Genomic DNA, 4,746 nt, shown 5'->3' on the forward strand with positions numbered 1-4,746 from the left:
AGCGATTAATGGGTGCAAGCCCAAAACTCACCCCTTTTGCCAGCCAAAGCACCCGTTTTTGCACTGCTGGGATTTCCCTGAGGCTCCCCTCCATGGGAAACCCCATCTCTGGACTTCCATGTTTTTGTGATGCTGCAGGGGAATCCCAGCAGCAAAACTGCAGCATCGCAAAAACACGGAAGTCCTCAAAACCCCACCTCCGGACTTCCATGTTTTTGTGATGCTGTGATTTCGCTGAGACTCCCCTTGCTGGGAAACCCCACTTCCGGACTTCCGTTGCCAGTGAAGCACCCATTTTTGTGCTGCTGGGATTCCCCTGAGGTTCCGCTCGCTGGGAAACCCCACCTCCGGACTTCCGTTGCCAGCGAAGCACCCATTTTTGCACTGCTGGGATTCCCCTGCAGCATCGCAACAACATGGAAGTCCGGAGGTGGTGTTTCCCATGGAGGGGAGCCTCAGGGAAATCCCAGCAGCGCAAAAATGGGTGCTTCACTGGCAACAGAAGTCCGGAGGCGGGGCATCCCAGTGGCGGCAGCTTGGGTTTGTAAGGTGAAAACAGTTTGGAAGAAGAGGCAAAAAAAATCTTAAATCCTGGGTTTGTATCTCGAAAAGTTTGTATGACGAGAGGTTTGTAAGACGAGGTATCACTGTATTTTGCTGTTCGCAAGATAGTTCCCCCTTTCAAAAAGTATTAATCTCCAACTCTCTGGAACCAGCTCCCCCCCAGAGATTAGAACTGCCCCCACCCTCCTTGCCTTTCATAAACTCCTCAAAACCCACCTTTGTCGTCAGGCATGGGGGAATTGTGATATCTCCCCTGGGCCTATACAATTTATGTTGGTATGTTTATATGTATGTCTGCTTAATAATGGGTTTTTTAAAAAAAATATTTTAAATTGTAAATTATTAGATTTGTTATGAACTGTTTTATTGTGTTGTGAGCCGCCCCGAGTCTACGGAGAGGGGCAGCATACAAATCTAATTAATAATAATAATAATAATAATAATAATAATAATAATAATAATAATAATAATCTGCTTGATAGTGTGTAGTGCGTAGAGAAAGCAAAAGTACATTGAGCAGAAGGGGGTGACAGGCAGCCAACTCTGAAGCCAGCCAGCAAAATTCTTGGGTATTGTACAAAAAGTCATGTCGTGAGAAAGTTATCACACTGATGCCAAGAATTGTGTGTGTGTGAAAGAGAGGGAGAGAGGGTGTATAAACCTCACTTGGCAAAATCACAACATTAGTTATGATTAACCAAGCTGATTCCTATGGACATTGTACAGTGAAGGACTGCAAATATTTTTACTATCACACAGTGGGTGTGGCTTATTCTGTGGCTGTGGCTTGCTGTCCATGTGACCAGGTGGGAGCGGCTTGATGATCATGTAACCAGGAGGTGGTTTAAAGGTCATGTGACTGGTTTAAAGGTGGCGAACTTGACGTCACTTACGTCATGGGTTTGGGTTAGGGTGCCTGGCCTCTCCTTGCCTCAGAGAGATACAGTTTTCCTCATTTATTTTATTTATTTATTTGTTTGTTTGTTTGTTTTGTCAAGTAGGTATTGGTGGTATACAAAGATATAATAATATTCATATACAGTGGTGCCTCTACTTAAGGGCTTAATTAGTTCCGTGACCAGGTTCTTAAGTAAAAACCTTCTTAAGTAGAAGCAATTTTTCCCATAGTAAAAGCAAATAATGCATGCAAGCCCATTAGGAAAGAAATAAATAAAATCAGAATTTGGGTGGGAGGAGGAGGAGGAAGAAGAGGAGGAGGACAGTCGCTGCTGAAGGAAGAAGGTGAGGTGAAGGGAATAAAAAAAAATCCAAAATTTTAAGGCTTAAAAAAAAAGAGGGACTCTGAGGCCCAGAGAAAGGAAAATGCTCCATTTGCTCTGGGCTGCTCAGAGCAAAGGGAGCATTTCTTTTCTCTGGGCACTGGCAGAGGTTTATTCCCTCTCCAAGCGCCCAGAGAAAGGAAAATGCTCCGTTTGCTCTGGGCTGCTCAGAGCAAAGGAAGCGTTTCTTTTCTCTAGGTGCTGGCAGAGGTTTATTCCCTCTCCAAGCGCTCAGAAAAAGGAAAATGCTTCATCTGCTCTGGGCTGCCAAAGCCTCCTTAAGCACCACCGAAAGGCTCCTCTGGCAGCCCAGAAAAGCCTGAGATGGCCAGGATTAAAGGGGGAATGGCAGGAAACTGGCCGGGCCTTTGTGCCGCTCTCAAATTTCCTGGGAATTTTTCCAGGCTCAGGTTCTTAAGTAGAAAATGGTTCTTAAGTAGAGGCAAAAAAAATATTGAACACCCGGTTCTTATCTAGAAAAGTTCTCAAGTAGAGGCGTTCTTAAGTAGAGGTATCACTTTACACGATATTAGTAGAAGAGAAACATCAGGACAGGGGACGGAAGGCACGCTGGTGCACTTATGCACGAAATACATTTTATTTTAATAAGGAGATACATTTTATTTTAACTACACTGATAGTTGTATTTTGTTGCCAGTTTGCTCCCTCCTGTGCCTCTTGGGCGCATTGCTCGGTAACGAAAAATCTGAATTTATTTTGATATTCTGCTATTAAATTCCCCATCCTGTCATTGTATGATAAAGGCCACTATAATTTTAACTGTTGCTTTCTGGTTAAATAATAATAATTTCCGCCATCGTTGTAAATGCAACATTGCCTCCAGCTGGTAAATACTTGAACTGCACAAGATTTTTGTCACCAGTCAACAGCTAAACGAATCCTTTTAAGGTTTTCCAGCCTCTGTTCTCCAAATGTATAAAGTGGAAAACTTGGGGATTTGACTATAAAATGTCACTCTGTTAAAAACAACATTTCTAAGTAATGGGGCAGATAGTTCTAGACTTATGGCAGCTTATCTAATAACCATGTTATTAGAACAAAATAGAATGACAATGTATAATTATCAATGAATGGTGTATAAAATGAATAGAGTTATTTATTTAATTGGATTTGTATGCCGCCCCTCTCTGAGGACTTGGGGCGGTTCACAGCATATATAGTAGACATAACAATACAATAAATCCAATTAATGCAATTCAAAAAAATTAAAACATTTTTTAAAAACGCTCATTAACATTCACCCAATAACTTAAACATTCATTGGTCAGGGGGAAGATCTAATGACCCCAGGCCTGGTGACAAAGATGAGTTTTTAAATTCTTTCGGAAGGTGAGGATGGTGGGGGCAGTGCAAATCTCCAGGAGGAGTTGTTTCCAGAGGGCTGGGGCCCCCACAGAGAAGGCTCTTCCCCTGGATCCTTCCAGATGACACTGTTTGGTCGACGGGACCCTAAGGAGACCAACTCTGTGGGACCTCACCGGACGCTGGGATTCGTGTGGCAGAAGGCGGTCTCCGAGATAATCTGGTCCTATGCCATGCAGGGCTTTATAGGTCATAACCAACACTTTGAATTGTGACCGGAAACCAATCGGCAGCCAATGCAATCCGCGGAGTGATGGAGAGATGTGGGCATAGTTTGGAAGGCCCATAACTGCTCGCGCAGCTGCATTTTGGACGATTTGAAGTTTCTGAACATTATTCAAAGGTAGCCCCAGGTAGATAAAGGTTAAAACAAATGTTTAAGTATAAAACACTAGCCACAATTAGGAGAAATGTAGAATTGAGATGGGAAATTTTGATGCTGTAAAGCTGTATTAGTGGAATTATATTTTATGTATGTGTATTTTATATGTTAGTGTTTTGTGTTGTCTTTTAACTCAGAAAACCTCAACTAAAACTATTTTTTAAAATAGAATAGAACAGAATTTTTTATTGTCCAAGTGTGATTGCACACAAAAGGAATTTGTCTTTGGTGTACTTGCTCTCCATGTATATAAAAGACAAATATATTTGTCAAAAATCATAAGTTACAACACTTCATGATTGTCATAGGGTACAAATAAGCAATCAAATCATATTAGGAATAGAATAGAGTAGAGTAGAGTAGAAGAGAAGAGAAGAGAAGAGACAATACAATACAATAGAGAATAGAGAATAGAGAATAGAAAATAGAGAATAGAGAATAGAGAATAGAGAATAGAGAATAGAGAATAGAGAATAGAGAATAGAGAATAGAGAATAGAGAATAGAGAATAGAGAATAGAGAATAGAGAATAGAGAATAGAGAATAGAGAATAGAGAATAGAGAATAGAGAATAGAGAATAGAGAATAGAGAATAGAGAATAGAGAATAGAGAATAAATAGAATAGAATAGAATAGAATTCTTTAGGTGCCAAGTGTGATTGGACACACAAGGAATTTGTCTTTGGTGCAGATGCTCTCAGCATACATAAAAGGACAAACTATCAACATTTAATACAAATCGTAAGGATAAATTAATAATAATATTAATCTAACAGGTGCAGTGATTCACTTGACGAACGCATCAAGAACAAGTCGTAAAGCGAAGCCAAACTCCCTTAACAAATTTCTCCCTTAACCAAATACATTTTGGGTTCAATTGTGGTCATAAGGTTGAGGACCACCTGCCAACTGCAACGGCGTCTTCTGGAGATGCTTCATATCTTTAATGTTTAGGATGTCCTTGAAAACCTGGGCACTTCACGAAAATTATGTGTCGGAATGTTTTTCCCCGCATTCATTATTACTTTAAAAAAAAATTGATTGTCGCTTTTTTGGTGTGTGTGTGTTGAATGACAGCCAGAATCTGGTGGAGGTGGATCAACTCATCCGAATCCCAAATTCTGCTTTCTCTACTAC

This window comes from Erythrolamprus reginae, chromosome 6 (assembly GCF_031021105.1).
Source record: "Erythrolamprus reginae isolate rEryReg1 chromosome 6, rEryReg1.hap1, whole genome shotgun sequence".
Classification (NCBI taxonomy): Eukaryota; Metazoa; Chordata; class Lepidosauria; order Squamata; family Dipsadidae; genus Erythrolamprus; species Erythrolamprus reginae.